A 12,603-nucleotide genomic window follows, 5' to 3' on the forward strand; every position below is an offset into this window, starting at 1 on the left:
TTTTAAACCTGCTACCTATTAATTTCATTTGGTGATCCCTAATTCTTGTGTTATGAGAAGGAGTAAATAACACTTCCTTATTTACTTTCTCCACACCAGTCATGATTTTATAGACCTCTATCATATCCCCCCTTAGTCATCTTTTTTCCAAGCTGAAAAGTCCCAATCTTATTAATCTCTCCTTATATGGCAGACGCTCCATACCCCATAATAATTTTTTTGCCCTTTTCTGAACCTTTTCCAATTCCAATATATCTTTTTTGAGATGGGGCGGCTACATCTGCATGCAGTATTCAAGATGTGGGCATACCATGGATTTATATAGAGGCAATATGATATTTTCTGTCTTATTATCTATCCTTTTCTTAATGAGTCCCAAAATTCTGTTCGCTTTTTTGACTGCCACTGTCCATTGAGTGGATGTTTTCAGAGAACTATCCACAATGACTCCAAGATCTCTTTCTTGAGTGGTAACAGCTAATTTAGACCCCTTCATTTTATATGTATAGTTGGGATTATGTTTTCCAATGTGCATTACTTTGCATTTATCAACATTGAATTTCCTCTGCCATTTTGTTGCCCAGTCACCTAGTTTTGAGAGATCCTTTTGTAGCTCTTTGCAGTCTGCCTGGGACTTAACTATCTTGAGTAGTTTTGTATCATCTGCACATTTTGCCACCTCGCTTTTTACTCCTTTTTCCAGATCATTTATGAATATATTGAATAGGACTGGTCCCAGTACAGACCTTTGGGGGACACCACTATTGACCTCTCTCCATTCTGAAAACTGACCTTTTATTCCTACCCTTTGTTTCCTATCTTTTAACCAGTTACCGATCCATGAGAGGACCTTCCCTCTTATCCCATGACTGCTTACTTTACTTAATAGCTTTTGGTGAGGGACTTTGTCAAAGGCTTTCTGAAAATCTAAGTACAGTAAATCCACTGGATCCTCCTTGTCCACATGCTTGTTGACCCCCTCAAAGAATTCTAGTAGATTGATGAGGCATGATTTCCTTTTACAAAAACGATGTTGACTATTCCCCAACAAATTATGTTCATCTACGTGTCAGACAATTTTGTTCTTTACGGGGGGAGGAGGGTTCCACAGGCAGATGTCGCCACATGTAGTTGTTTTCTGGTTTCCTTTGGTCCCATGAAGTTTTGCAGTCCAAGAGTTTCCAAGAGCTTTCCTGTAGCCCTAGTGGAGACTAATCGCAGGACTCCACAAGTTTCCTCCTGCTCGTGCAGATTCTGTAACTATTCTCACTGAAGTCAATGAGACTGGCCTGAATAAAGCCTTCATTATTGAGTTTATAAACTCCAAAGCACCTTGGGATCTCAGTCTCCTAGATGAAAGGCAATAGATAAATGGTAGGTGGTATTATTATTATTTATTATTATTAATGGCTAGTTTACTATATTGCTACTCTACTAACTGTGTGAGAATACTTTATATTACTAGCTAAAATAGCAATCTTAGGGACTTATTAAAATGACTGAATACTCATTGTTAGCTAGAATACCTAACTATATTGGAAACATAAAGTATTCTGCATCAAAGCATATAATCTCCATTTTCCTTTTCATCCTTAATTTGATTATGAACTATTACTGTGCTTTGCCATAAAATATGGAAGTTGTACATTTTGATGGTTTCTCAAATGCTGATTTTACTTTCTGCACAAATACTTCATATCTTTTCAGCATAATTATTTAGCAGCCATTTCGGGTTAATTATTGTCATTAACAATATGAGTCCTGTGAGGGAATATCAATTAAAATATGCACAGCTGAACTTTCAAATGAGTAAATAATTTAGTTTTTTAAAATGACTGGAAACAGCAGGGTAACAGTCAAAAGGGGAACAATTATTTTAATGCCTATTTGACAAATGAGCAATTTTTACAGCAAATTAGTTTCTTATCATAGCACCCCTACTGGTTACCAGAGGAAAGCTGCTAACATGAGTTTTTAAAATAAAAGCTATTAAGTTATGCATGCAAAGTTAAGGAAATCATTTCTATGAAGAAAAGGTGATTATGATACGCATTGTTAGCTGAATGAATGTTGCCACTGGGATCTAATTAGGGATATAAATCACACAAAATTGTGTGTGTATATATACGGCTTGATACATTAAAGCGATATGCACATTTATGCATGATTTTTTTAAAAGAAAAATTGTATGGGGGTTTCAAATGTAAGTCCTTCACTGACTTTCTTGTGGGCTCGAGAGCAAGTTCTTTCTCCATTGAGTTGTTAAGGGGAGCAAAAGTTAATAACTGGGTGGAGGCACTTACTAAAAAAGACAGCAAGCAAAGTTAACAAATGAAATAGGGACTGTCAGGTTAAAATATGTGAACTCCATTCCACTGCATTAGAAAAAAATGTAGACAAACTCCACAAGGTGGGTGTTTAGGTTATACCTGCTGGGGGGCATGTTTCTACTTGCACTTTGACTATTTACTTAGGTTGTCTTTGGTTACTTACTCAACTATTCCATTTAAAAAAAAGAAAGAAAATGTGCTTATACAAACCATAACTATAGGTGATGTTTGTTCCAGTTTTGGAGTATTGAAAAGATTTCCCAAGACCCCTCTGTCTCCATTGGATTCAGCACATAAAAGGAACTTTGTACTTCTTTATAGGGTTTCAGTGGAACTATTGTCTGTCTGTCTGTCTGTCTGTCTCTTTCTTTCTTTCTTTCTTTCTTTCTTTCTTTCTTTCTTTCTTTCTTTCTTTCTTTCTTTCTTTCTTTCTTTCTTGTAGAATTGTGTGTTCTACTCTTGTAGAAAATACTCTCTGCCCTGGAAATTTACCAGTAGTTGTACAACATTTAACGTCAGGCCCTGTCCACGCCATTTGTTGAAACTAAGCTTAAAACCATTTTTAGCTATGGCTACCTCCATTCATGTTTTCTCTGTACTCAGCACAATTGCAACATGTAGCCATGTTTTGCAACATTCTCGAATACTGCTTGAGGTTTGTCTCAAGTATGATTTGGACGAACATGGTGGTTTATAGCAAAGTCTTGTCCACATTCAGTGCCTCGTCCAAAGACAACGGAAAGGCTTCTTTTGACATCAGTGACTTTGGATTGGTCCCTGGAGCACTCAAAACTGTGCTAAAACCAAACATGTTCAGGAATGTTTCTCAAGTATGATTCTGTCATCAGTGTGTGTGACAGTCATTTGCAAACAGTGCTAAGTAACACAGTAAGGTACTCCATTGTGGCTAGGACTTGAGCAATTATATTAAGTTTGCTACCTTCCTATTGACACAGCACTGGAATTGAAAAACAAAATGTATAAAAGAGTAGAGTTAAACTTGCATTCATAGCTACAAAACCAATGTTATTCAAAGCTTTGACAAGAAATAGGCTCAGGCCAAAACTCCAGATCTGAATGCTAACAAATATTGGTGCTTCAAATCAGGAATTTTGTGTCTTGGACCTGTAAATAGTTAGGACACAGCCTCTGTTTTCAGTGAATTCCATATACAATGAGGATAGCAGCATATTCTATGTGGAATTTTATGCAGTTTCAGTCTTGTGTGTTTATGGGTCTGTTTGAGTTGTAGTTACTGCAACACATGTTTTTCTGACTATGGTATTTGTGCGTGTGTTTTCTCAGTGGTGTAATAACAGCAGAGAGGGAAAAATGAAATAAGGAAAAAACGGGTAAACTTTAAGATAAAAATCTTCTATTGAGATGTCCTTAGATCTGTGGAAGCTTGGAAAACACTGGAAAACAGTGGGTTTTCCATTGTCAAAATTTCTGAATTTATTTTTTGAAGAACCTATAGATTCTTTCCTTAAGAAAAAATGTTTTTAAGGCACCCTCCTTTCATCATTTTGGTTTCCCCACTTCTGCCCAGTACTATCTCCAGGACATCACCCAATTTCTCTCCGACCGTTTGGAGCCAAAATTTTCCATAAGAAAAAGAATGATGTCATTTCAATCATAGCATAATTTTCCAGCTGTTGGAAAAAGGCATGTTGGTGTTTATTTCATTGCTTATAAAGATTCATAGTGATTGGGGAAATTTTTTACTTCTCAGATCATTGTTAAAGTAATTGAAACTGATCAGCTGGAGCTTACACCCCATATTTTTTGTATATGCTGCCTTGTAGGTAATGCACAAATACCTCAGAGAGCCTAATAGAAGTTAAAGGATTTTTCAGCAATTATTTTTGCTGTGAGATAGAAATAGTGATCGAGTTTCAGTTCAGATGTGTTTCTAGAAGCTTGCTCCTTACTCTGTTTTTGCCACTCTGGGTTTCTCTGCCTCCTTCCTCACTATCTTTGAAGTTCCACAAGGTTCAGCACATCTTTGAGTATCAGGTTGCCTCTCATATTAAGCTTCCTTGTACTCTGAAGCTTGTTCCTTAATTGGACCACCGATTGGCTGGCATCCCCAGAACCCACAGCATAGTAGATTGACATATGCTCAGAGCAGGGTCAGATCAGGGCTGAGATTTACAAATCTGTCTATGGGATTTGGATGCCCAATTCCCCTTGAAATTGATGGGAACTGTGCTTTGAAAATCTCAAAATCTGTGCTGTAGGTTGCTTTGAAAATCTCAGCCCTGGGTCCTGTCTACATTACAACTTCATTGTTACCACCAGGGAAGCTGCACCAAGTGGTGAATTATTGGTGCCAATTTTCCTACTGTATACAAAAGTCTCTGCATGTGCAATGATTCCAGAAACATCATGCACTCTGTTGTTCAGCCACGGATGAAGCTTTTCAGGGTTCCTGGAAGTTAGAAGCAATGGCTCTCAGCTCTGCTCTGTGAATTTTCAAAGTGAGAGCCATGCAAGACAGGGCCCAGGGTTGGGCTGGTGGAGGGAGCTTGTAATGGGATGGGGAGGGAGGGGCTTGTGAACTGGATTGAATCTGCAGTAATAACAGGGAGAGAGATGAGATTGACTCAAAGATTGACTTAAAGCTATAGCTTACAGAGAACTGGAAGGATCAGGTTCTGGTGGGAGACTAAGATCAGTTGAGGGAGACTCAAATGGGTTCAGCACTGAGGGGTTTGGAGGTGAGCTTGGCGTCAGGTGACCTCAGCAAAGGGAAAAGAGGTAGAAAGGTTGAGTCACTATCCTGAAATAGCTCAGATACTGTGAAACTCTCATTAGTCTATCAAGTTTATCATGTATATTAAACATAAAGTGGTGTAGATGAAAAAGAGCTCAGGCTAACAAGTGAGAATTTCAAGAAGTAAGTACCCTAAGTCATTCAAGATACCCAGAAGTCAGGAAATGATCGCCCCATTTGAACATCATCATATCTTAGCACCTAAAGAAGGGCAGGATAAAATAATGAACAAAACCCTCTCAATTTTCATTGTGTTCATCCGTTAATATATTGTGGCCTTTTTGGGAGTTCATTTGTAAGAAGAAAACGAGAGAGGAAAAAATGCTAAAATCCTGGCAGCTGCCAGAATTGTGTGAATTTCTGACACGTTAGGCAGATTTCATGTGCCTCAGTTGCAAAGCTTCTGCCGTGGCAGCAGTTGAGCGCCAGCAGTAGAAGCAGCTAACACCATCAAAAGAAGCGACAACCTACAGGATCATACACGCTTCTGATGGCGGTGGGTAACATAACTCCCTAGCAAGACAAAATGAATGGACATTTTTAAGCATGTCAGAGGGCCATATGGTGAGCCCCATACTCACATCAGTGCTCAGTTGCTCGACTGAGGGGGCCCAATGACAACAATGGGATGCTCAGCTGATATAAATGATCACCAACCTAAGGGAGCCACAATCTCAGACATATTTTTCCATCAAAAACGTTCTATTTCCATGTGATCTCAGGTTATTTTTTCCCTTTTTTTAATATACCAGCATCATATTTTTGATGTAAAAATGTAAGTTAAATAGAATAAAAGTGTAACATACCAAAAAAAAACATACATTAGAATGAGACATAGCAGCTGCCCCTTCCAGGTTGTGGAAAAAGAGAAGGGGCTGAAGTTCTTCATCACTGGTAGGATCTAGAAATGTAAACAACCCCTTGAGCTTAACACATAAACAGATAGTCTTTAGGTTTCAACCCTGTTCTCAGTTGCTTCATATTTCCCTATGCATGAAATATATACTAGATACATATTCTCTGTCATCCAAGCCCACGCCTTTATTTAAACTGCGCTTTCAGCTTTCTTCCCATGCAAACACGTCACCCAGTAAATATTCCTCCAACACCCTCGGTAACACCGAGCATGTCTATTGGATTAACACAATTACTGTAAAAACACAGAACAAACATATGTCTTGAAAAGAACTCTTAGATGGATTCTTCTGTTTCCTGGGTTAGGAGGAGATGATCATTCAACAGGGGATGCCAGAAACTTCCTGTTTTTCTTTTTCTTTCTATTTTCTCTATATTCCTGAGGAGAGAAAAAATATACTTCATGCTACTTGAAGAATGAAAGAACAAACTGTTTAATATTATACAAACTTTTCCTGGGAATCACAGCAAAAGTTAGCAGTGCGAGAATCAAGAGGAATTTGTGTCCCTGCCAGACTTTTAAAACTTTTGGGTGCTGCCAAATTTACTGAACCTAATGGTAATTTTAGGTTACGCTTTAGTGTGTTTTGATGGAGTTTACAATGAGGTTCCTATACACCATGTTTGGGTCCAGCCATCCAGCGCACTTACAGCAAAAGTCATTCAGTACTCATAAACTGTATCAGATCAAGAAGTCTCACGTCCCCTGGCCCCTTTGTCCTCATTATATGAATAGATTCCAAGGACAGAAGGGACCATTGTGATAATCTAGTCTGATCTCCTGTATGAGGTCATAAAACTTGCCCAAAATAATTCCTAGAGCAGATCTTTTAGAAGAACATCCAATCTTGATTTAAAAATGGTCAGTTATGGAGAATCCTTCTCAACCCTTGGTAAATTGTTCCAATGATTAATTACTCTCACTGTTAAAAAATTTACTGATTATTTCAAGTCTGAATTTGTCTTGCTTCATCTTCTAGCCACTAGATCATATTATATTTTTCTCTGCTAAATTGAAGAGCCCATTCTCAAATATTCCACATATAAGTATTTAGACTATAATCAAGTCACCCCTTAGTTAAGCTAAGTAGATTGAATTCCTAGAATCTATCACTCTAAGGCATGTTTTCTAATCCTTTAATCTTTCTCATGGTTCTTCTGCGAACCCTCTCCAATTTTTCAGCACCCTCGTTGAATTATGGACAGCAGAACTGAACACCCTAATCCATCAGTGCTCGCACTGTGCCAAATACAGCAGTACAATAACCTCTCTACTACTATTTGAGATACCTCTGTGTGAGGATCTGTCCCTTTAAATATTCCAGGGGCTCTGTACTCTCCCCACTCCCCAGGGCAAAGCCTCACTTTCATGTTGCTTTCAATTTTGCAGCCAGAAAAATAAAGCCACCACAGCAGACAGCTGTGTTTCCATCAGCTCCCTCTGCATCTATTTCCTTCTCTGCTGGAGCCAGAAATAGACATTTGGCGATGAGGAATTTAAATCCCACCAGTATCCAGTGCTCCCATTGCCTGACCAAGAAGATGAAAAAGTAAGCAAGTAACACTTATAAAATTAAAAGGGGATTAAGTTCACCTAGCAGAGGCGTAGCGAGTGCCCTCCGTACCCTCCGACTGGAGGGGGCCCCGCAAGGAAGGGGCCCCCTAAAAGTGTCAAAAAATGTTTCTGCATTGTAAGGGGCCCTGGACATATGTTCAGAAAAAGTTTCTGCATTGTAAGGGGCCCCGGACATATGTTCGGAGGGGCCACATTCTTTGTTGCTACGGCCCTGCCTAGAGGTACAGGTGGTAGCAGGCATTTGTCCATTTTGCTGCTGGGACAAAGTGAACCAGACGGAGAGAGGGATGTAGGCAAATAAAGACGGAACAAAGGGTAAAAGTTCTGCAACTACTGTCAGAACTTTTCAAACAGAGGAGTGAAGCAGAAGCAAGCAGCCATCTTGACTGACCTTGTGCAAGCAGGCAGGTCTATAGCCAGCAGAGGGAGCCCAAGTTCAGCCGAAGGAGTGTGTAAGCACACAGCCAGCAGAGAGTGGTAGAGCACAGATAGTCCAGTAACAAAAAGAATTTCCCTGTGGAAAAGGCGTCCAGGAGGCGTGAAGTCGAACAGGAGAGCAGACAAATGGCACCTTTTGTGGGCAGTGTTGGTGAGTTTGATGAAAACAGCAAATCATGGGTGATGTAGCTCAAATGTTTTGAGCAAACGGTTGCTTGCAACTCTATTCCAGATGGACGAGTTACAGCCTTGCTGACAGTGATGGGTCTGAAGGCAATATGGACTGCTGCATGCCCCATTGTCTTCAGCTGTGCCTGGAACTGCTACAAATGCCACAATTACTGCAGCGATGTAGGAGAATTTTTCTTCTACTTCATCCATGATAGCAGACTATTGGTGCCATAAGCAATAGAGTCAGTAGCACAGTTTGTTGTTGCTTTAAGGAAGTTGTCAAAGCATTGTCAATCTGGACAAACATTAAGTGGTGCGCTGCATTACCATTTAGTCTCTGGATTATGGATTGACCAGGTCTGGAAGAAGTTATTGACTATATCAGCATCTACATTCAAGAAGGCTGTTGAAGAAGCAATTGCAATGGAGCCTGCAGAGAAGGATTCTCTGCAATTTATTGTGAACTGAGTTCACCTTCTGAATTGCTGTGACAGAAGACCATGGGAATGTAAGGAATTTCTGTGGGTCCGTTTTGCAAAAACTACACACTCGGAGAAGGATTCTGTGAACATCAGATTATTTGCAGAAAGGACACACAGTTGTGACACAATTCAGCAACCAGCAACACAGAGTAACTATATATCCAAGAAGACACCTGTGTAAACTGAAGCTAAGAAAGGATGGAAATCGGGAATTCCTAATGTTCAAAAAGACAAGAGCTCTCGTGATACTGACAAAGACCTAGCACTACACATGCTATCAGAAACTGCAGTCAGAGATGGCATCTGGGTTACACCCTTGGTCGAAAAAGTTCCTACAAGGAAGGAGCTTGATGCTGGAGCTGTTGTTTCACTGATTTCTGAATCTACCTATCACCAGACTTTGTCACAAGTTCCCTTGGAATACAAGAAACATGGCTTTGAAGACTTATACTGGAGAAAAGTTAGTCCCTAAAGGGATACTCCAATTGCAAGTTCAGGTACACCTGATTATTAGGCAGATCATGGTTTGAAAAGCTTAAGGTAAATTGGACTGAGATCAAGGCGATCATGAAAGCATCTCAGAATCTTAAATACTGGACAGACACTCCAAAGTGTTTGAAAAAGAACTTGGATAGATAAGCAATGTATCAGTGAAGCTCACTGTTAAGTCTGACAGTCAGTCAAAATATTGCAAGCCTCAGAGGAAGCAGATTTGGACCGTTCAGTGAACATCGGAGTCTTGTCACCGGTTTCACACACTGAGTGGGCTACATCCATTGTACCAGTGATCAAGAAGGATGAGTCAGTCTGAATTTGTGGAGGTGTCAAAGTGACACAGAATTCAGTTTTATTGCAAACCACCATCTGCTATCTCACACTGAAAATTTATTTGTTACTGTTAGTGGTGGGCAGTGTTTTAGTACATTGGATTTGCTGAATGCATACCTACAAATGGAGATTGATCTGGCATCGCACAAATATCCCACCATCAACATGCAAAACGGCTTATTTTGTTACAACAGGTTGCCATTTGATGCCTGCCCTATTCTAGAAAGCCAAGGATGAGATTCTGAAGGGACTGAACAAAGTTCATTGCTATTTGGATGACATCCTTCTTACTGGAAAGGATCAAGAGGATCATCTTCAAAATTTGGGTGCTCTCTTGCAATGTTTGGAAGACCCTGGACTGAGAGTACATCAAGGCAAACATGAGTGGCCTAAGAAAATTGCCAGAGAAAGAGAAAGCAGTTTTTCAAGCGCCATGACCAGAGAATGTCACAGTTATGTTCATTCTTAGGATTGCTTCATGACTATGGTAAATTTCTGCCTAATCTGGTGACAGTATTAGCACCTTTACATGAACTGTTACAAGCAAAGAAAAAATGGAAATGGACTGAAGAGTGTGAGTGTGCATTTAAGGAAACAAAGAAACTGTTGACACCAGCCGAAGTTCTTACGCAGTTTGATGCTTTGCTACAATTGTTTGTGATGTTTCACCATATGGAGTGGGTGCAGTTATTTCCCAAGGTTTTTCCTAATGGCATGGAGAAGCCATTTGCCATTGCAACCCGAATACTCACTACTCCTGAGAAGAACTATGCGCACATACAGCAAGAAGCTCTCATCATTGTCTTTGGAATTTGGAAATTTCATCCCTCTTTTGTACAATAGACATTTTACCTTGCCGATGGATCATCTCCTGTTTCTTTCAATGTTTGGACCAAAACATGGAATTCCATCATTAGCTGATGCTTGTATGCAACAATGGGCATTGCTATTTCCTGCTCATTCCTACACTATTCAATTCTGTAATTGCACCAGCCATGCCCAAGTTCTCATCAACCCAAAGAAACTTCAGATGAAGTTCTATCTCAATTTGATGGATAGATTGCTGATCACTAGCACAGACGTCAACAAAGAAACCGCTAAGGATGATGTGCTTTTTCTTGTGAAGGGGATGGTACTACAGGGTAAAGTGTTGGATCAAAAGGATCCCCAATTTACACAGTTCATGTCACATCCATGTGAATTAGCTGGGAATCATGGTTGCATCTTATGGGGAATGTGAGTGATCGTTCCAAAATCACTTCAATCTCAGGTTTTGGAGGCTATTCCTGAATGTCATTTTGGCATTTTATGGATGAAGGACATAGCCCAGAGTTGTCTGGTGGCCAGGGACTGACAAAGACATTGAGAGGAAAGTGAAGTGTTATACTACAGGTCAGAAATTCAGCATGATCCTGGCCCAGCCCATCTACACCTTTGGTTGTGGCCTCAGAATCTTTGGACACATATTCATGTGTATTTTGCCAGGCCTTTAGAAGGCTATATGTGTTTGGTTGTACTTGACGCCTGTTCAAAATGGCCAGAAGTTTTCAGAATGAATTCTACTACAGCTACCAAGACCATTGGTCGTCTTCGTACGTTGTTTAGCCAGTTTGGTTTATTGTTATAGTTGGTAAGTTACAATGGACCTCATTTCTGTTCTGAAGAATTTCAGAGGTTCTTAGCTTTAAATGGAATTCAGCACATATGCCCAGCTCCTTACCATCCTGCTACGAGTAGACTAGTGGAATGCTTTGTGCAAATATTTAAGCACGCCTTAAAAGCTAGTATCTCTATTCTGAGTCATCGGCAGAAATTGGACAATTTCTACATACCTTTTGGCTCCTGGTAGGTCCTGATATTGCCTTACATGTAGCCAAATCCAAAGCTATGAAAATTGATTGACAACATGAGATTTGTCATCATTCTTTTCAAGTTGCAGACTTATTGTGGACTCACAACCACTGTTGTGGAGTGAAATGGGAACCTAGTGAACTTGTAAAATGCATGAGACTTGTTTGTTTTGTGGTAAAACTGTCCAGTGATATTGTATGGAAGTGACATATGGACCAGTTGCAGCCTCAACCAATACCAGAGTCTGGAGACGTTCCAGTAGGACCTTTCTGTTCCTTCAGTCAAGCCTCCTTCCATTACAATTTTGATGACTTGGTGGAAGAAATTGTGGTACCAGATCCAATTGATTCCTTACCACCAACTGTTCCTGATGTTCAGTACACTGCCATCACACCATTACCACATTATCCCAAGAGAGTGTGAAATCCAGTTGTGCAGCTGAACCTATAAATTGTTTGATTACTGCTTTGCTATTCCAGGGCAGAATAACCCCTTGCAATTTAAGAGTCTGCAGTACTCCACCCGCAGCTTTTAATTAGATTATAAAGTGTGTCATGTTAGTCATGTAAACAATAATGTGTATGTGTTTGGAAAGTTTTTTAAAGTAGGGTGGAAGCATGTGATGTCCTGCCCTTTAAATGTTCAGGGGGCTCTGTGCCCCTCCCCCAGTGCAAAGTCTCACTTTCCTGTTACTTTTAGTTTTGCAGCCAGAACAATAAAGCCACCACAGCAGACAGCTGTGTTTCCATCAGTTCCCTCTGTGTCTGTCTGTCTGTCTCCTCCTCTGCTGGCTCCAGAAATATAACACCCTCTTTATGCATCCAAGGATCGCATTAGTCCTTTTGGCCAGTGTCACACTGGGAACTCATGTTCAGTTGATTAACCACCACAATGCCCAAATCTTTTTACATTTAGTCATATTCAAATGTATGTTGTTTGCTCGCACCGAATTTACCAAGTGATCCAGGTATCAGTGCTCTGTATCAGTGTATTTCATTATTTGCCACTTCTCCAATTTTTTTGTATCTGCAAACTTTATCAGTGATTTTGTTTTCATCCAGTCATTAATAAAAATGTTAAATTGCGTAGGGCCAAGAACTGATCCCCATTGACCCCATGTGACATCACTGGAAATACATCTGCCCGATGATGATTCCCAGTTTACAATTGTATTTTGAGACCTATCAGACAGCTTTTAGTCCATTTAATGTGTGCCATGTTAATTGTATATTTGAT

This window comes from Mauremys reevesii, linkage group 3 (genome assembly GCF_016161935.1).
Source record: "Mauremys reevesii isolate NIE-2019 linkage group 3, ASM1616193v1, whole genome shotgun sequence".
Classification (NCBI taxonomy): domain Eukaryota; kingdom Metazoa; phylum Chordata; order Testudines; family Geoemydidae; genus Mauremys; species Mauremys reevesii.